This window comes from Tympanuchus pallidicinctus, unplaced genomic scaffold, assembly GCF_026119805.1.
Source record: "Tympanuchus pallidicinctus isolate F22 unplaced genomic scaffold, pur_lepc_1.0 scaffold3, whole genome shotgun sequence".
Lineage (NCBI taxonomy): Eukaryota > Metazoa > Chordata > Aves > Galliformes > Phasianidae > Tympanuchus > Tympanuchus pallidicinctus.
The window spans coordinates 10397022-10419168 of NW_026294747.1; the positions used below are offsets into that span (position 1 = coordinate 10397022).

The 22147-nt window shown below is 35.9% G+C and overlaps 1 long non-coding RNA gene across 2 annotated transcripts in view; it reads right to left on the reverse strand.

Annotated features, from left to right (window-relative positions):
* Window positions 1–631: 631 nt before the first annotated feature.
* The window catches only part of LOC128086539 (uncharacterized), a 42016-nt gene continuing 20500 nt past the window's right edge, over window positions 632–22147 (reverse strand). Inside the window, exons 2-4 of one of the 2 annotated variants that reach the window (XR_008209408.1) lie at window positions 17224–17286; window positions 13090–13158; window positions 632–690 (exon numbers count right to left, since the gene is read on the reverse strand). This is a non-coding gene — a long non-coding RNA (uncharacterized LOC128086539). Of the gene's footprint in view, window positions 691–4545; window positions 5552–13089; window positions 13159–17223; window positions 17287–22147 lie in introns of those variants that run through there. The other variant, XR_008209407.1, reaches the window with a different exon arrangement.

Here is a 22147-nt window from a genome sequence, read left to right on the forward strand (position 1 = left end):
CCAAAGGCTGCACCCCATTCTGCTAAGGCCATTATAAATATATGCAGAATGACAAAATCTTCCCCAAAGAACTCCGTCTCTAGGGCTTGTCTCTAAATGCTGATCCTCTCTCTTGCTCGCCTGATGACAAAGAGAGAGAGAAATCATACACTGGACAGAATTATCCCCTATGGAACATTTTGTTCTGTATGGTGGAAATTTCACTGTAACATGGGACCAACAAAATCCCTGACCATTGATTCCTTTTCTCTCCTCTGAGTATCAGAAACAGGGAAGGGAAGCTGCATGTCATAGGCTACATGCTTCTTATTTGTCTTAGCTGCTGGAGGAGGCAGGCAATTAGAGTGGAATTTCGGGTATAATTTCATGTTAGACCTAATCCAGTGTAGCTGCAGGCTCTTGCTGAGAGTGACAGCCCAGCTCTCCGCTCTCTCTAACTGCTCCAGCTGTAAAGTGCCTTGCATTCTTTCTCTTGCACTGGACTGAGTTGCACTATCTCCTGACTGTGGATCAAATAAATCCAAACCCATCAATCTTATGTAAAATTGGTGTGGACTGATGAAAGAGCGTGGGAGGGAGGCAGTGGTAATGAGAAAAAAAGTCACCAGAATGCTGCTTGTGTGAACTTACCTGGCAGTCTCATTGTCTCACTCCCATCCAATTGGTGCAACAGAAATGGAAGGCTGTTGGCTGGAAGCAAGCAGAACAGCAGGATAGTTTAGATAGAGTCCTCTCAGGAGCCACTTACAGCAACAGCAGAGAAAGGAGGAAGTGTAACATCAGCCTTTAATTTATGCTGTTGGGGGGGGCAGAGCAGCGTATGGCCTTTGCTGCCCTGACAACTGCATTCACTAGACAGCAGGTAGTTTTAAGGGAGCATTAAAACACTCGTGGCCCCAACCCTCATACAACAAGGAGAGAATGCAGTTGTTGAAAGTTGTAGTCTCTTATTTCACTCTTGCTCACTCTCAGTCTGCAAGATCACGAGTCCCTTCAGGTTCCATTGAATTCAGCAGAAGGTAATGACAGTCATAGAATTGGGAATTTAAAGCTTTAAATCTTGCTCATACTATAAAATACTCTACTTGTAACCAAATATACTTGACATTATTGGGAATTATGTAAATAAAACCAAAACCACCTGCCAGACAGTTTTTATACTGGGGAAACAGAGTCTCAATTTCCAATGGCATTTTAAAATTTATGTCATTTAATAGAACAATAAATGTATATTTTCCAGTTTTGTCATTATGAGGCTTAAAGGCAGTTTCATGTGTGGCACCTACTTGCATTTAACTCCTGGATTTATTACAACGAACATCACTTTAAAACTACACATTCATATTTTCAAAGGAAAATGAATAGTTAATGGTTTCAGAATTATTATTCTTTTCCACACAATCTCATAAAAATTTCCCAATGAAAAAGCTAATAGACCAATGGCGAGACACTTACATATGCAAATATGTTTCAGTGAAAGAGTTAAAGTGCTTTATAATATAAATTTGCTTTCAGTGCCAATATAATTAGGTTGTAACAAGCAAACCCCTGCAACATAACACAGTGAAAATTTGAAAATTTGATTCTGCCTGGCAAACAACCAAGTCCCTGCGTGTGCACAAACCTGACATTAATAAGCTACAAGAGATTACATGATTTAGAAAAGAAGCACTTGGTGTTACAAAATCAAATAATAGATCTCTAGGCTATAATTAGGAGAATTGGGATTCAACAATGAAGTCATAATAATGTAATTTAGCTGTAAGTAACAGAGCCATGGAGTCACATTAGGAGGTGTGATCACATCTTTCAGCAAAGCTCGGCTGTGTAGACTTATTGCTGTTCAGTTTAGTCTAGTACACAGCAACCTGTTGGCACGAAGCTCAGGCTGACAGCCTCTTGTTCTCTAGGGGCAGTATGGCAAAGTGCCACCCGTGCATTTTTATTTCAGTCTTGTGACTTTTAAGTCAAAACAATAAAATTATATATACTGAGCACAGAGTTGCCTGTGAATATTTGGATAAATTACTGCACAGCGTGGGTTTAGAGGCCATTTAACAACAAATATATGTATAAAAAGAGGAGAGAAAAAAAAAGAAAAACAGCTGAAGCAGGGTTTTAGGTTTCTAGTAGGCTTTGCGAACACGTTGTGTTCAGCTACATGTAATATTCCATTTCTGTTGTAAAGGTAAAGGAGAAAGTATCTCCAGATCTGCACTATATGATAACTGTAGGTGTGAGCCTGCTTTCCACGAGTCTTTCACACTAATATGATATGTTTGTTTGGCACATTGAGCTCAAAATGTAGGTGCTGTGCAGGCACTTCATTCTGTTAGCAAATGCCTGGTGTGGGATGCAGCTCAGCAGCACTGCAGCACAGCAGTGCCCTGCAGCCCTATGCACAGCAGCAAGGAGCCCCAGGCAAGCAGCACGCCAGTGCTCACGTGGCTGCTGACAGCACTTCAAACTCAACACTGCAATTTTTGTGAAAGTTGCCATTTGATTCAAGCCGTTGTAGAATGGTACATCATACCAACAGCCCTTCTTCTCTGCCTGTGTATTACCCAGCCACAGCTCCGCCTTTGGGCTGTTATTAATTTAAGCTTTTTTTGTAAATTTTGGCCACAATTGTTTCTTCATCATTCACTTGTCATAACTAATAAAACAGATATACCACATTCATTTGGTGAGTACCTCCTTCGGGAGCTGGTGGCTTAGTTACAAGTGAAATGTACCTATTCCACTGTTCATTAGCTGATTCTTTTCCTGTGTCCCTGCATTCTTCACCGCTATCTAACAGTCCTGGGGCTGAACCACAGAACCCTCTGTCCCTCCTTTTCCCTGCAGGCTTCCTAGAGGTGGCTGAGCTAAGCCTAGCTCACTGAGCCCCCAGCAGCCCTAAGCTGCCTTTTGTGTCCAGATTCAAGATCTGATTTCCCTTCACAAAGCACACATGCAAAGACTTAGCTGGTCACCAGGTTCTCAAGTGCAAAAAATACTTTAGAACGTGTGGGAAAGGATGAGGGGGAATTGCTATGTTTCTTTTTCTTTTTGCAGCCTACTAGACAGATGGGAGAGATAGGCATCAACTCTGCATCTGGACTGCCTGAAAATTCAAATGAGTTTGGATAGAACTTTGGAATGGGTTGTTCCATTCTTGTTACAGCTTCACTAGGTGAGTCTGGTGGTTCAACAACATTCCCATCTTTGGGGGAAATGTGAAATCTGCTTTCATTTACTCTTTAGTGCAAAATTAAATAAACTTAATGCATTCTTTAAGGCAAACAAAAAAGGTTTCTTCCACCTGTTGCTTTTGTTAGGTCCATTTTGTTTTTATTTGCAGTTTCTCCCAATTACTGTTTATTTTATTAGTTCTTTATGGTTCTGCCTTTTCTTTTTTTTCTATTTTGATGACATTTTGATTTGTTTCAAACTGCCCTTTATTTTCATTTTCTTTCCAAGCATGGTGATTTACGTTCGTTTCTTCTATTTCTTTTATGCCTTAAATGATCTGTTTGTTTTATTTCCTTTATTTGCATAGCACTTACTTTTCATGACCTTTTTGTTGCTGCAGCTGCTGCTGCTTCTGGACTGCTGGTGTTTTCTCCTCCTTTGTAAGTGGGAAACGGAGAGAAAGCAAACCAAATCCCTATGAAGGCAAGCATCCAAACACAAAATCTTTTCTGATATTTATTTATTTATATTAATCTGCAGTGTGATTGAAAGGTATTGGGATTTCTCAAAGTACAAAACCTGAATATTTTCCTTCTTTTTACAGAGATGTGTTACAGCAACTCTTTGTATTCCTATCTAAAGATCATAGCTGAGCAGCCCTCTTTAGGGTGTTTTAATTCTTCAATAGCTCTTCTACAAGCAAAGATATTTATAGTAGAGGTAAACATGAGGACAGTTGTGGAGGTGTTTCTTGAGGCTCTCAGTCACTGATGGTGCTGACAACTTGGAGTTTTTGCTGCTGGTGTGAAATTCTGAATGGATGTTTAAAAATTAATATTCTTAAACAAAGTAAAATTTCCTGTAGCAAAGGTTACAGAATATTTATACTTAATGATTGCTGTAAGAGTGTGATCCCCAGCAGGGGTCTGTGAGTCTGCCAACAGGCATATAGATATATGTATATTTATTTATACACACACCCACATATGTATGTAGACAAAAATTACAGTGTTTTTCATTTGCTATACCATTATCATAACTGCATTGTTGCAGTTATCTAGTGTATGGGTATATACATCTAGTGTCCATTTATATTACACATTGTTAGCTTAATGAAGAAAGATGATACTAACTAAAGATTAACTAGACATAATGTAGAGTTTATAATCTCTCTTTTGTATTCAGTTTAAATTTATTCTACAAAAGCTGATGTTCATTTAAAGTATTATTATTTCTAAACTTGATTCTGTGATTCACAGTAGAAAAAATAACTGGCCTTTAAATCTGATGTTATTTAGGAAAAAAAAAAAAAAAAAAAAAAAAAAAAACGATCTATGATATATTTAAATTGGTTCCTCATTTTCTGGTGTTCTGTCGCAAATTGGTGTTTTGCCAGAAAAACAAGAGTATATATCCAATCAGCATCTTTTATTTTCATGCTTGGTGGTTTGCACTGATCTGTGGACTGAAGTCTGCATTAAGGTATGGTTTTTGGATACTTTCCTTTCTTGGAAAGTTTCTTGTTGCTCCTTCCATCATTGATGTTTGCACCATTTTATATATGTATGTGCTAAACGTATACATTTACATATACAGACACGTGCGCACACCTATAATGAGCTGAAGCCAGGACAGCTTGTGTCTCAACTTGTCTGCAAGTTATGCACATTCTAGGGAATGAAACTTGAATAATGTTCAAAGAGAAAGCGTGTGAGTTAGCCCAAGGGCAGAAGGCAGTCATGTGCAACAGGTTACATGATTTTACATAATTTTGGTGCAGAGGGTGAAAAAAAAAAGAACCCCATGTCAATATTACAGGAAATATTTTAGAATACATTTAGAATACAAACAGAATGTTTGTCCTCACTGATTCGCGCACGTACTTCAGTACAGTGCATTGTTTTCACCATGCCAGAATCTTTTTCCTACCTTCCCTTAAAATAATTTATCACAAAAGGAAAATAAAATGAGAACAGTTTTTGTAGCCATTGCTAGCTTTGCTGCTTACTTCATTTCATGGTTGGCATAGGTAGGCTTGAGAAAGTGGTTTGGAGACAGGTTACTGGAACAGCCTTGCTTTTTCTCATGTGGCCATATGGCAACCTAGAGTGCTGCTGCATCTTCAATCCCAGTCCCAGTTCAGGGCTAGATACTTCCTTCAGATTCTGTGCTGATTTTCTGAGCCCTGAGCACTCATCAGTATGGTCCAAGCACAGCAAGATCTTCAACACTTGGTTCCAGAGCTACTGCTCCTCAGAAATAAGTCTACAGGATCAAAAAATAGACTACAAATTGGAAGTGGGAAACAGAATTTGGGTTGAACACTCAGAAGCTCTAAATAAGACGTGATTTCTGCATTCTTTTCTCTGTAGAACCTCTGTTAAGAAAGTTAAAAAAAAAAATCAAGCTTGAAAGAACCAGGTAACTCAATCCCATGCTGTCATATTTACAATTTACAGCATAACTGAAGGGAATAGATGATCTCTGCCTACAGAATCCTTCATGTCTCTCCAAAGACCATGCTCCACTCTTACGCTGTTTTTGTTTTGTTTTGTTTTACATAGCTTTGTTTTCCTGTTTCATTGCCTTAAAGGCAACACTGTTATTGAATACATGTCTAGCTTCTGGATGCCATTGTTCGTATTTGCTTGTTCTTTATCAATATCACAGAATCACAGAATCACAGAATCACAAGGTTGGAAACGACCTGCAAGATCATCCAGTCCAACCACCCTCCCATTCCTATCAGTGCCACAAGCTACTAAACCATCTCTCGTAGCTCCACATCCAGGCGCCTCTAGCAGAAAAGCTGTGTTCTTTTTGGCTCATATCATCACTGTTTTCTTTTATTGTCCACTTTCAATTTGTCATCTGATTATATCTATCTGGATTGCTGATGTCTCCTTATCTTTCAAGAGTCAAAGTGATGATATACAGTTAGTTCATTCTTATGAAATGATAGAAATATGAGTAAATACCAGGTGGGTCATTTCCTTCATTAATTTTGGCTAGGATATACATATCTTGATGGGACTGTCTGATGCTTTATTCAGACTGTATCATTTCCTAGTTTTGCATCAATCCAGGAAGAGCAAGATGTCTTTTAAAAGTGTTAGTATAATATGAAAGGGATATCTATGATAGCGGAATTGTTACTCCCTGGGCATCTTCCATTTTTGTCCTTTGCATAGGGATATATCATTTCTCAGCAAGTCAACAGCCTATAGATGTACAGGTTTTATATTTTCAGGAAAAAAAAAAAAAAAAGTGTCTTAGGTAAACTAAGGAAAACAAAACAAAACAACTGAGTTAGGGAGCTTCTCATATCCTGTCCCAGCATTATGATACCCGGTTGTAAAACTTTTTAACAAAGATCAGAGCAATTTCAGTTAGTCTCTTTAGAAAGTTACTTTGAGTAGCACTGGAGTATCAATATTTTTTACAATAGTATTTTCTTGATTACCCTTTCTCTCTAACAATTACTGTTTTTAACTGTCCAGAAGTATACTTAGGCCTTTCACTAAACACACAACATGGAGGCTACGGTTTAGACACAGCTCAGACAGTGATCCTCAGTTTCTCATCAAAGTCTGCCTAAAATGAGCTGAAAAATACTTTGACAGCACCAACATGGATCAGGCCTAATGGTCTAATGGCTTACCTAAAGTTCTTTTCTGTCTCAGTCAGTCTGTGTACTTAACAAAAGATAAACACACCTACTCATGTACAGTGATGCATTCCAAACTGAAGCTCCTGAATTGAGGGTTTCTATCATCTGCAAAGCTCAGAATGCAATCACTACTCTACTTCATTCTTCACCATAATAATTTCTTCAGTTTTCGGAATAGTAGTAAAGCTGTCTTATATTTAACTGAACTGCTATATTATTGGACAAAAGTAATTTTACATATAAATTATTTAAATTTCATCTATGATTAGCTCTACATATGAGCAATGTTTTCAGAGGACAAGTCTGTTCTTTTTCAGAAAGCTGCATGCACTAAATAAATGAATAAAGACATGGTTGTATATTTCACCACTTACACTGGGAAGCATTCCTATCAGAAAACTTGGAAATCAAAACATTCCCTGTAGTCCCTCAGTGTGCATTAAAAATAAAGACTGTAGTCATAACTTTTTTTTCAAAACATGAAATGCATTTTATGCAACAATGCCTCAGATGAGACACAAACTCAACAGAGCTTACAAATATTCGACATTAGCTCTTTTCAGAGCATTGCTACAGAGCCTTATTGGTGATTGCAGATGCACTGGTATTTTGTAAACCCAGTCTTTAGATTAAAATTCATGAAAGATATCTCACTTGCATAAATAAATCAGGGATGCAAAAATAAAGTTTAAACATCCATACACTACTACTATCATTTTGCCAAAATGACACACAGCATGACTGCAGAATTTGCTGTAATACAGTAATTGAGAAGAAAATTTGCCTTGCTATATTGCTGAGAAAGGTAAAGTATGTATCCATGGATTTAATAGCATATTAACTATTCATTGATGTCACTTTTTAGCATTACTTCTGACTCACAAATCCTATTAGAGACTTAGGCAATGTATCTCTCATTGTTAAAAAAGGGCTCTTGTCTCACAGCTAGCCAACAAAAATATTAAAGCCTATTCCCAATGTAATAGAGAAGCCAGGCTAGGCTGTATGGGAAGATACGGCAAGTCACTTTCTCTGATTTAAGCTTATATATGAAATTAATGACTGAACTCATCATACCAAACATGGCAATCCTACACTGTACATGTGGATTTAAGGATTGACACACACCCTATCTGGTTGTATATATTTAATCAGTATTGAATTTTGTTGGAGGCAGGTAGAAATTACTGATTTTATCATTTTCAGTGAAAAACTGTCCAAATACTGTAAGACCGTATTTGACTTTCTATTTGGAGGAGAATGGAGTGGGCAAGAGAGACAGGAGAAAAGAAAAAATGTGGTAACTGTGGTACTGCTGCATTTCCTTTAGAATATTTCCATTTAGAACATTTTGTGCTTATCTGCAATCAGTTATATTGCACTCAATAGCCCCACCTTAAGTCTTCATTACTGTAAACACCTCACACAGGTAAAAGTGAGATAATATTTATGAGTTATCATCACTTAGAATGACCACTGAGATATACGCTTCTTTTTGGCCAACATGATCTCATACCTACCCTCATTTGCCAGTGTTTATATGCTCAAAGAGTTTAGGACTCAGCTATCTATATACAGGCAGAGCAGCACCATGTACAGCTGTATGAAGAATTCACTACCAGTAGCTTCTGATTATTGACTACTTTGTTATGCATTCATGAATTATCTACAGACAGATTCAAATCTACTATTAGGCTGCATATCTTTAAGACATACAGACCAGCAGTCAGTAGAAATAGTAGCTAATGTACAGCAGACTGACCAGTCTAATTTATGAACAATCAGGAATAATTCACCTTAAGGCCTAGCTGTGCTCCTTTCCTTCTTGGTGACAAATTCACTTTGCAGCTTATCTTCATTAGTATCAAGACAGTAAGTATTGATAGTAAATAGTCACACAGGAAATAAGTAAAATTTAAAAACAAAATCTCTGGGTTTATTAGTATTTTTATCATTAGCTTCAGAAGAGTGCTCAAATATTTCAGTATCTGCAAGCAATAACAAACTAGTAAAAGTGTTTTTTGCCTTTTCACATGAATAAATATTTATAAGCATATTCCTCTTTATGATTCATGCAGGATATGATTCCACTAACATGTTTTGTTGATAACCTCATCGGATTCAACAGGTCATCATCTCCTGGAGTTAAATTTTAATTCCTTCTTTATGACAGCTCTTTTCTGATTCCTTCTCTAGGAAGAAGAAGGAATTCTTTGCTAGTTCAGCAAACTAGATGTGTGAGCTGTAAGACTAATCCTTGTAAGTCTGTTTAGAACAACACTGAAAGTGGGTTGTTTTAGTCTAATGTTTCAGGGTGGGGATGAGGTACTGGGGATTTTTTGTTCAGCTTTTTTGCTGCTGCTTTTTCATTAAGGACTTACCTTAAATTAGTAATTAAAAAGGAAATAAACACAAAAGCAAAACAAAAACAAAACAAAAAAGCCTGCTGAAACTCCAGAGTTAAAAATAGAGCATAGTGGAGAAGAATATAAACCTGTGCCATTCAAAACCAAGCTGCTAGGGCTGCTCACTGAAGACAGGCACCTGTTCATACACTTCTCTATCTGCAGACCATTTCATGATGGAAGTACTTGCCCTCTAGATCTGTAATATAACTAAGTTTTTGAGATTTTTCTTCTAACTGAACATGCTGCACTGTTTCTGTAAACTTGCCGACTGACATTCAAATAACTTTTATTTTCTGAAATAAATAATAAAAAATTGATAATTAACATGTGAAAGGGGTGAAGTTCTCACCTTGAGGTAGCTTGAAATTTGACAGAGAATAGTAGAGTTACAATATAGTGAAAACCCAGGTAAAAATGCACTTTTCGTAGTTGTCACATGCTGACAGATTTGTCTGACTCCTGAAGCCTAAACTTGTACTGATCTTAGGCCTGCTACTGCACCTTTTCCAGCTAATCACTCTAATCACTCTCAGTGTGTTTCAAATGCAAAACCAAACTAGATGAGCTCTAGGAATTACATAGTGTAACAATTGAGCAGAAAGAAAGACTTCCAGGAGGAGACCAAGAAGATCCATTCAGTGATTCTAAACGTGCTTGTGTCTTTTAATTGAGCAAGAGATTTTGGTCACAGGCTTCAGAACAGTTTCAGATGTCATGAATAGGTTACTGAATTACAGAGAATAACCAAAGTCTTCCATTATGTAATGTACAAATTAATTACATATGTGTTGCTATTGAAACATCAGCAGTGATACTGATTATTTTCTACTGAGATTTATAAGTGGAATTATGGTCGCTGATGGTCTAGCAAAAGATCTGTAAAAAGACACACCTTTTAGCTACTTGAAATTAAGGCCAAATGCAAAGTGCAATTTAGGAAACAGAGGATGCAGAACTGGTTACTGGAAATAACTGAATCAGATATTACCATCTCATTCCTATATATGTATGTATATATATACACACACACATATATACACAAATGCAGAACATAACAGTGGCATAATTAAATACATGTACTAAATTAATAATTAGTCAAAATATAATAATACAGTTCCTGCCCCATAATAAGTCTTCTCCAAGCACCAGCTCCAGAGGCCATCTTACCATTTTTTTTATATACAAAGACTGCAATGATGATGGATTTCTATGCATAGTCCCATGAGCTGTCTGCCTATGAACTATATCACATAAAATGATAGATGAGTATATTCAAAGCACTGAGAATAAAACGTTGCCCTCTTTTACAGCTAAGATATCCTAGAATCTGATTTTCTTTTAAAATGTGTTTCTCAAAAGAGGACTCCATAGGAGGAGGAAATAAAAAAATCAAACAAGACATCATCATTCTCCAAACTAAAATTCCTAAGTCTGAGAAGTGAACGAGTGAACAGATGTGATACGTGCAAAGAAAGCAGGGCATTTGTCTGGTATTAATGAACAGCATTCCCAATAACACTGATTCCTTCTGCAGAATACAGACATTGGGGCTTATACAGTAATGGAGGACTACTAAAATAATTGAAAACTAAAGACATACACCTTTCAGTCTGCCTTTCCTTCTGCCACTTATTTTATATTGCACGAATGAGATATTACTTTCATGTTTCCCTGAGATGTTGGTTCACTAGGGTAAAGTGAGCAGACTCAATTTCACTGAAAGTAATGTAGTGAGATTATCCAGAATTATTTCCAGTGGGCTGCATTTGTTGCATTCCTTCTGTTGTGAGAATATAAGTAAACAACTAAACACCTTTACTGAATGCTGAGAATCTTCATAGTCATCACCTCTTCCTATTTCCTTGATTAGGCCAGCATTTTAGGTTTAGCCATGCTCAATTAACTCATCCAAGTATCGGTCCAGTCAGAAACAGTTGATTTAAAAGTGAGATAAACTGGGCATCTGTTTGGAAAAAAAATGATTATCCAAAATATGTGTTTCATCATGAGAAAATGAACTGTGCTATCTCCATATTTAAAAACATATGCTTCTAAATAGATTAACTTAATTTGAAAGTCTAAGAAATAGAAAATAGTAATCACAACGTTGAAATTGAAACAAGGAGATACTAAGTTAAAATTAAGTAACCAGTGTGTTAACATTTTAATGTACTGGAACTTAAACTTGATACTGGCACCTTCATCAAATCACTTGAATTAAAGCGATTAAAACTAGCAATAAAGTCAACCACTGCAACAGTGACTGGAATGTATGGGGTGTCAATGCGTTTGCACTGGTGCTAACAAAAATACTGCTGTATTTAGTCTCTGATTTGTTTTAGAGGTCTAATCAGAGCAGACAATACTCTCAAGCTATTTTCTATTCCTATTTTCTGAGAAAATAGAGATAGCATTAGAGACACAATACTAATTAAGAGGTTGTGTTTATGGTATTGGAGAATGCATGGCAATAGATATCTTTTGCAGGTGATTAAACTGAACTTGAGGCACTGGAAAATCTCAGAAGCTGTTTTATTGCAAGACAACACCAGTGCTACAGATATTATTCCAATGATACTAGAATGTGAATCAAGATAACACTGAAAAAGTAATAGTTCATTTTGGATTTTTTTTAATCTCTGTATTTGAAAATGTTTTAGTTGCTCCAAAAGTAATACTTTCTGTTTATTTCCTTGAAAGCTACTACACATACAATGAGCACAATATCACTATCTTATAGAGCAAATTCTCAGCTATAAAACATTTTTCAACATAGCAGCAGTAACTACAGATTTTCACCATGCCTGCCATGTTGTGCCTGTAAAAATCTCCACCAGTGGAGGTGATTGTCAGTCACTTTGTGACTGCTAAGACACACCACCCACTGCCTCACTGTGCTCACATCCAGTATTTGGTCTTCATAAATATACAGCAAGCATCGATGAACGTCAATGGGCATGATTTTTTCCTAACAGAGCAATTCACCTTTGCTTTATCAGCACTTCTATGTCAGACACCATTTTGCCAGACTGTCCCTCTCCTCTGATGTCATCTGTCACACAGCATCAACATGTAATTGAATATAGGTTTGACATCTACAGCCAACATCCACCTCTGACATTGTGGGTCAACATAATAAAATAGGAGGCATTGCTTTTAGAGCAGCCCTCCTTCTTTGTAGGTTGATGTGATATTAGCTAAATAATCTGCAGCTACCAGCACAACTAAAATTTGCATTCTTAATGAGCCTCAGTCCAGCCTCAACTATATACACATACTTTAAAAGCATAGGCATATATGGGTGCAGACTGTAAGTACATTTCTACATGTAGAACCTTAGTTATTGGTTTTCCTGGAGTTCAGCTTTGAACATAAAGGAGGTGAAGGACTGACTACACAATCCAAATGAGAGCAGCAATGGAAAGTCCTATTGTACGTTTAACTATTTATAGCACTTAAAAATACCTGTTGTCAGATATAAAAGGGCATTTTATATATTTTCCCAGGATGGTCAAATCACTATTTATATCATAAAATATCTCATAATATCATCAAGTTTTAATATACCTATTAAAAATAGATAGGAGTTGACTGACTCACACACTATTCAAAATACCCATTTGCAAATAATGAAGGAAAATTTGCCAGTAATCTGCAGTAAAATATGAACAGTTCTGTAAATTCAAGTAGCACAGATGCAGCATGTGCCAATTTAGCAAATACATAAAGCCAAAAAGCTTCTAGAATCAATCCAATTTGTTCTGAAGTCACAGAAATGTTGGCGTTAGATGTAGTATAGTAATAACGTACAGCTCAGAAAAGAAAATGAGAACTAACCAATCTATCTGGAAAGCAGACATGCAGAATGGTCCTTTATGCTCCTCATGCAATCCAGATTCAGAAGAGCTACATGAAAAAAAAATTAAAAAGAAAGGATGTAATAATAGACTTACAGTAAGCCAAATAAAGTCATTTTAAAATGACTGAAGAGCAATAGCAAACGAAAAATGCCTTTGGGTACACCATCTGTTTATCCATTCCATATTATACCTTTTCATCACAATTACCTAAAGTAGTATATTTGTATTTCTGTAATGTATGGAATTCATTACATAGTTTTGCAATGAAATTATCACACTGTGGCTGGGACATCTGCACCCTGTCATATATCATTCTATTCATTTCTAGTTAATTTAATCCTAATATCTGCCTACATGACAAGACAGATGTTCAGCTATACTGTATCTTCCATAGTTTTCTGCCTTGAAGAAACTTTAAGTCACTGAAAGAAATGTCATCTTTCAAACAGACATCTTACGGGTTTGGGAAGTATGCATGTGCAGATGTGTTTGTATGTATGTGTTTGTGTTTTTAAGCCATATTCCTTTTATAAGAAGAGTGTTTTACAAAACAAAAGTCTTTTAAAGCATTTTTTAAATTTAAACATTTTTCATTTCAGACATACATCTTTTTTTTTCAAAGTGTACTTTATTAATATTTTGCCATACTTACTTATTTAATAGCATTTGGAAACATAATTTATTTATTGAATTAACTTCTAAATCTCTTGCCTTGAACAGGACAGATCTTTTTCACCATTGCTAATTAGAAGTCATGGGCTAGTCTTCCTCTTTGCCTTCTCAATCTCAACTCTCAAAATCAAATGATATTCAATTTTTAAGGCTAATAATACTGTCAGATATATCAAATGATATTCAATTTTTAAGGCTAATAATACTGTCAGACAGTGCTAACCAGAAGCATCTTACATTTTACATGTTTTGCAGTTGTTTGATTTGAATTTGCATGAACTTCTGCTGTTGGTCACTTAGTTATAGATGTAAGATAAATTTGTAGCATATCTATGTGGGAAAAGTAATGACCACATTGTGAACTACTTGCTTCTAACCACTCTTGCCACAGTGTTCTTCAAGTAGAGCTTTCAAGGCTGTCAAAGAGCTTATTCTGCTTTCCCTGTACAGCACAGATTGCAGACAGAAGGACTTCAGACTTTGATACCTATTCAGCAATCAGCTCCCCATTCACCATTCCAATCTTAACACGGACACAGTAAATTCCTTCAGGCACCACAGCAGCTAACCAGTAACAGTAGAGCATTACTTAGAATTGTACTTAGTTTTCCTCATTTTGATGTAACTGAAGTCATGTTTGTGACTTTACGGTTTAAGGATTTACAACTGTCAGGCAAATCCTTTTTCCAGCTACACTTCCATAAAGAATACTGGCATTGAGCATCTTCATTTTCAAGCACACATTCTTCTGTGATAAACAAAATGTATTCTACTTGTCTGCCCTGCAAAACATAAATATCTCTTCAACCAGTATCATAGTAAAATAGTGCTTTCATCATGAAAGCACGAGTGACAATTTTAGCATTTAACAGAAGATACAGTAGAACTCAAAGCCGTTACACTGCTCAGTGCAATCCAAAATACTATTCTGCTCTATGAGTAAGACTAGAACACCAGGTTCTTTGACAGGTCAATACTACATTCTGGCTGCTTAGGCTGTTCCCTCAAATCCCTGTGTTCTCCCTGTTAACTGGGTAAGTATTTGTAGTATTTGAGCTCAGGTGTATGCAGTGCACCTGAGTGACTGGAAGGGGTGGAGCCAGGATCCATCCCTTCCCAAACCTCATTTAAGGGTTGGCAGTGAAGGTAAAGAATATCTCTCTGGAGACTTTTTGAAGGTAAGCAATTTTTCTTCATTTGTTTCTCTATCTGTGGTTATTGTTGTTGGGCTTGTTCTCATTTGTTGTAGCCTGGGATTGTGCTCTTCTTCTATTATCACTGTACCTTTCCTTACATTATAGCATTACAGTATTACAGCTATTATTTGACAGCATTTCACTACCCAACAGGCTAAAAGCATGGTTGTGGTTACAGTCCCACACATTGGGTAGAATAGGTGTAAATGAACTTCACAGCTTAGACAAAATGGTATTTGCTGTGTACTTACAGGGTTACTTCTATATTAACTATTTTCCAACACCACTGAAGAATATGTAAGTTTAAATTCTATGCCTGTAAGCTGCCAGATAAGCCCCAAGCAAATTATGTGCAGCTGTTGGATTGGATAACAGTAATAGATAACACAATAGACCTCCAGATAAAAAATAAATATGAACTGGCTTAAGTGTGTTAAGTGTCCAAAAATGACAAAAGACTTTCAAATTGTTTCTCTGATGTAGAGAGTGAAATAGTTCAGTTAGCTTATAAGCAGGTTGAGCAATAAAGGGACTCTGGGAAAAAGTTCTGAAATTGCTTCTAGCTTTTTTTTTTTTTTTTTTTTTTTTTTTTTTTTTTAAATAATTTTTATTTACTCGTGTTCTTGGATTATGAAATTCCTATTTTAAAAAATTCCTTTTGAGCCAATTTAAACCAGGAACAGCCTGAACAAAGGTATCAGGCCAGGGATCATCTAACATTTGTTGCCATCTCTTTTTTTTTTTATTGAAATGTTAACATCCGTGTGCTCTATAAATCAGTAGAAGCTATTTCTCCCAGCTTCAAAATCCAAATTTATTGCTTGCTACATGTTTTGGTGCTGCTGTAATATTATTTCCAAAGCTTCATATAAAAAAAAAAAATAATAATCTTATGTACGTTTACAGGCATATATATGTATGCATAAGCTGACAATGTGTTTCATACCTGTAACAAAGCAAAGAACCAACACCTCTGCTGGACTGGTCATTAATTATCATTAGCGAGTAATACAGCGTGTGACATTTGCCAACAGCTATTAGTTGTGTCTATTCCCATGTGCTTAGAAAAAGAAGAAATAACTGTGGTGTATTCCAGGAAATACATGAAGTTCTGATTCTGTGGCAAAAGACCTTCAGCTTTTCAGTAGTCACCACTACCGGTCAGGTGGCAATAATACAGCTTTAGTAACTGCTTTAGTGAAATGTTGCTGTCACCAAAAATCTCAGCAGCCAAGGACAAGTATAAACAGCAGCCTTTTTCACACTAAAAAATAAAGTGCAGTAGAATGACTATCAGGAATTAAGCCAAATTCTAGCACAGGATTCCTAATACATCTGAGAGGTTTTAGATTTCTAATACGAACTTAAGGTTGGCAATAGGCCTAGCTCCCTTGTGATATGAAACAGTAGCACAAGCCCTGGGACATTTTTGTTCTGTAGGATTATTTGTCTAGTTAAATATGTTTAGATAGGATATTTGCGTTTTTTCTTTTTTTTCTTTTTTTCCCATAAGAAATAAAATATAAAAATATAATCTAAAACTAGTAAAGGAATGAGAACTCCTATTTAAGGCTGGTTCTCAAGATTTCCAGAATGGATCCTTGGGGATAGTTGGTCTGTTTCCTGACAACATGTAACAAGGTTGTTCAATTAGAAACATATGTACATGAATGAAAAGTGAGATATAACTGGAGTGAACAAAGAGATGGTCAAATCAAGACATCAAGTGGGATATTAAATTACTGAGACAGTGAATTTACAAAAAGGTTAGACAAAATAGGTAATGTTGAAAGAAAACGCCTGCAGAAAGACCTCAGAAAAATAAGCATTCAAGTTTCTTAGACTGGATGGCTTACTTTATAGATATGATCATAAATACTGAATAGAATTAATGATTTTTTTTTCTCTCACTATTTTAAGAATCTCTAAGTATTATAGAAAGTATAATTTCATTTATATTTATCTTGCTGTACTCTTTGGGTCTGGCTATTGAGCAGCTGCCTCCTGAACCTCTATAAGATATGTTATAGAACTGTGCATTCAGTAATATTTGTCAGTTGTCTTTATTCAAACTACTTTTTGGCAATGGTGCAGGCTTTGGGCTTCAGTGACTGTCAAAATACTGTTACCACAGACAGCAATGTTTTTAATAGTTAATCAAATCTTCCAAGTTACAGTGAGACACAAAGATCCTTTATGCTCCAATAGAAAAAACTCAGAGTTGAATGATCACATATTATTACCTTTTTCTTTGTTCTGGTATTAGAAAGGGTATGAATAATACTTGCAATTGCAACTTCTTGATTCTTTAAAGAAGAGAAAGGGATTATTGATGCCAGTTCTGAAAGACAACAAAAGGCTGTTTTTGTTTTTTGTTTTTACAGAAGTTTTAAATACTATTATGCTTTTTTTCAAGCTTAAATTGTACACACTTCACCTGAAAAAGAAAACTATAAGTCAAACTCCCAAAATTCAATTCCTGAGCCTCATATCAACTTGGTGTGCCATCTGAGAAAAATTTCACAGTCACACTCACATTGTCTAATGGTTGTGTTCTTATATTATTCAAGATCCTTAGAATCAAGCTTTCAAGGCACAAACTTGCAGTTATTTATAAGCAGCTTGCCAGATCAGACAAATACGCAGAATCACAAGAGCACCTTTTACCTACATGCAAATTATTATGCTTACAAAGTTGGGTATCAACAAATAAACCTGTCAGTTTTGGGCATTATAACACGAAGATATTGTACATTTTCTCAAAAAAGGAGAGAGAGTGAGGATTGTAGCTTGGACTTTAGTCTTGTCAAGCCTTACTTAATGTTTTAACAGCATATATTTATAAACTTTATTGGACAATAAACAGAGACTTTAGAGGTTTCTGAAGCTCAAGAAGAGCTTGGTTGGCCAGCTCTCTTATTGTATATGCTGGCAACTCCAGGGAACATTGAGATAAAGGTGAGTTTCTATATTTTAATGATAGCCTCTAGTTCTGAGAATGACATGCATTACTTGTTTGTACTTTGGGCACTGTCCAGTATCTCCCACATAATTATGTACACAAAAACTTTTCTTAATGCTTGGCCCTCAGCAATCACGGTCAAGTGGATGCAGCAATGCTTCTCAGACCCTATTTTCTGTAGAAGAATACCAAAATTTGCTTAAAATTTTGCTTGAGAACTTTGGAAATAGATGCATACATATGAAAAGGACGAAACTACTTGTCACTGTTCTGTTGAGTTCGGAAAGACTAGTAAACACCTGGACACTAAGGTTTAAAAATGTGATTAAAATTTAAAATAAATAAATAAAATTAGAACTTTATAAACCAGGCAGATAAAGAGACTTTTGTCACTTAAGTTTCTCAAAGGAGTTTTCTCGGAAATACTTAGGTTTATTGCAGCAGGAAACCTGGAGTACGAAATACAGCAATTATGTGAAGTCCTAGCCTTTAAATAGTATACATGGCATACTTGATTTAGCATGGTTTTGCTATCTGGGGGGAGTCATTGTACAATAAGTTGCTGAATTCTCTATACTAATTCTTTGCAGAAAACCTTAGCTTTTAGTATTTATTTTATTAGTCCTGTTCAAAACAATAACTTATGTAATTAGATGTTATTCTAGATATTAAGTTGCAGAACTGGACCCTTAATCCTGGCTCCATGAAAGCTTCATTTACCACCTTTCCAATTCATTTAACTCCTTCCACATTTCATATGCTTAGCTGACTGACTAGACAATCTTTGGTCACTTATGTCCTGCAGGTGTCTGTGCTAGTGAGTAGCTTTAAAATGTTGATGTTTCCATCCTGGGAACATGCAGGATTTTTTTTCCCCATTTGATTTTTAATATTATTTTTAATATTTAAGTCATTAGGGAACTCTGAAGGCATCAATTTGTTGCTTCAATAGCACGAGGTAGTTGCTAAATTTATTTGGTTTATACATGGTGATTAAAGGAGAATGATTCTTCTTTTTTTCCTGCCCTTTGAGGGAGCTTATGGTGTTATGGGCGACATGTCAGCAATAATTAAGAAATATCCTGGTACAAATCCCAAAAGATACATATTTTTACAAATAATTCCCCATGGAAAAACTTTAAAAATGATGCACTTGTTCTGAAAAATGCTTCAAGCCTTCTCTAAATAGATTATATTGCTGGGTTATTTAAGAGTGCGTGACTTGAGGTGCACATTTTGCTTGTAACTCATAAAACCACAGTACAGTTAATCAAGGGGAAAAGCAGGAATAATGTTCAGTGAGCTCCTATGTCTCACAAAGCCATTCTCATCCAGCCAATAACACAGCTTCTTGTTTTATTCAATTGTAATAGGAAGAAAGTAAGAGTTTCTTCAGCCAAGACCAAAAACGCCTTTTGTTGGCTTCGCACTTTTCTTTTAAAACACAACTTTCCCTTGTAGGCTTTCCCATCCAATCTGGACTCCAGGGATTGAATTTCTTTGTCTCTTTTGAGGGTAGTCTTTTAGAATAATGTATTTCAAATACTGCCCAGTGCGGTAAGCCTTCTGCTGTGTGTTTTACAGTTCAATTTTCCTAGCAACTGCATAGAATAATCAGCACTTAAAGAGTATCAACTATAGCTGCAGTCCTTATAATGATAATCTGTTGAATAAAAGATGTTTTCATCTTTTTCTGCCATAATCTTTGCCTAATTTTAAAAAACTGAACAGCAAATCTTAAAATTGTTCTTCAAAATTGAAACAGCTTACCTTGTTCCATCTTCTGCTTAGGAGGCAGTGAAAGGAGCAGGAGGAAGGGAAGGCAAAAAAACCCAAGTATATTTTGAGGAGAAACCAGAACAGAAAAAAATAAGAGATAAGGATTGTAAGAGAAAAGCATAGGTTTTCTAGTTATTGTCTTTTTTTAAACTTATGAATTGAAACTTTCTTTAATGCCCACCACCTATTGGTTCTGAACAGTCATATTTCTGCTGCATATATGAACTCAAATTTTTAGATACAAGGTTGATTCAAGAACTAAACTTTTTGTCCTTCAGGCATTGGAAATCAGGGCACATAACAGAGTATTCACATGAGGTTTCTCCTAAGGGACATGCATTTGACACACTACATTTTGGTGCTATTTTCAGGTCTGTCATAGAATTGGACAAAACACTGTGCATGGTTAGGAGATACAAGTCATAAAATAACAGTGCAATCAACTGTCATTATATGCCATGTTTTTCTGATTAATATTTGACTATCCATGAACAGCAAGAGCTCAAACAGCTGAGCGCATCCAGCATACAGGAATTGCCTTTGCCCCTCACCCCATCAAAACTAATAATAATTAATCTCCCGTGCTCAACAGATTATTTTTTTTTTTGTCTACTATTAGAAGATAGCTAAATATGAAGTCTGGAACACTGCTATCACTGGAAAATGACTGAAGTGTTAGAGACAGTACATACCAATAGCTTCATATAGATGTACAAACAATTGAGTAGCATTTCAGTTCTCTTAAAGATGAGACAGAAGTCTTTCTTTAGAAAGCAGCTATTGGTTCTGCTATTCAGAAGAATGAGGTTTCTACAGGAAGGAAGTCCTCCTGCAGGAGGTAGGTCTCTTGGGTGTTGGTTTTTTTGTTTGTTTGTTTGTTTTTTGTTTTTTGGTTTTTTTGCACAAGGTTAAGAGAGAGAAACATTTTCCTCCAGAGAGACAGAAGCAGCAGTAGAGTCTTGTGGACACAGCAGCATTCCTGACATTTACATCCCTTATTCTATTGACATCTGTATCTGTAATCCACCTCTGATCCATCTCTCAGATTGCAAATCCTTCCTTACACGTTCAACAGAGTGTAAGCTACAGAAGGCAGTACATTCAAGTCAGGCAGGATGAGAAAATCACATCTCAGGTTCCCTGTATCTTGCCTATACATGCCTTATCTTCCTCATAATGTTTTTCTTTCTGGTTTTGTTTTTGGGGGCTTCCTTTAATTTGAACAGGAATCTATATATGTCCATCCTCTTGTACAGGTACAGATTCTCTTGTCCTGCAAAAGACCCTTTAAAACACCAAAGCAAAGCTGCTTCAACACTTCATTCAGAAGAGCAGGGATTCAAGCATCTGGCTAATGCTTTTTTCTGCTATTGATCTTTCCACTGACTTCCACTCTCAATTCCAGCCAGTGAAATTATGACCCAGTAACTTAAACCAAGCTGCTGGTTCAGAGAATCAGACTGGAATTTTAGTCTGTGCTACTCACTTAGCATAGGTATAACTTAGATGCGTAGTTATGACTTAGGATTAGTACTTAAAGGCATATAGCAATCAGAAAGGGACATCAAGTAGACGGGAACTTATTCAGCATGCTGAAATACAGTGAATGTTACATGTCAGCAGTTGTCTTCAGTAGGATCTCATGAAAATTGACCCCTTTCCTAGATTCAGTAGCAAAATCAGTGCAGGAAATGCAATGACAAATCCTTCGGATATAGTAATTACTACACTTCCTTAAAACAAAACAAAAACAAACTTACATTTAAAACAAAGCAAACTAAAACAATTGTTGTAATGATATATCCCCTATAAAAAAAAAAAAAGCTTATTTTTAAAATTAAAGAAGCAACATTAAGATTCAAAAAAGATTATAACGTTATAGTGGTGTTCTGAATCTTCACCTGGAGTCTTACATTTTTTTTTTTTTTTTTTTTTTCCTCAGATCTAGGTTGTGTTGTTTTTTTTGTTGTTAGGTTTTTTGTTTTGTTTTGTTTTTTGTTTTTGGTTCGTGAAGAAATGGAGACATGAAAATGACATTTTTAGCCAGTAACTCATACATTTAGATTTCTGGGTTTAGGTTTTGGAAAAAATGCACCTAGTTGTTTTCTTATTACAATACTGCTGGTTTTGTTCACCGGGCCATGTTTTTCTTGGAATGTGGTAACATGGAACGTTTTAAATTATGGGCTCTACTTTTTACTATCCAATGTCTACTAAATAAGTCCATCATCTAATTCTAAATTGGTGAAGCAGCAAACTTATGCCTGTAGCCAGCAATACATATATTTTTCACTCCAGAGAAAAGTCTCTCTGTTCTAAATTTACTGAAGAGAGTTTCACAGACAAAAGAAAGGCTCTTTGCCAAACCTAGCTTTGCTTCTTTATAATAATACTTTGTCTCTTCAAATACCCTAACAAAATACTGT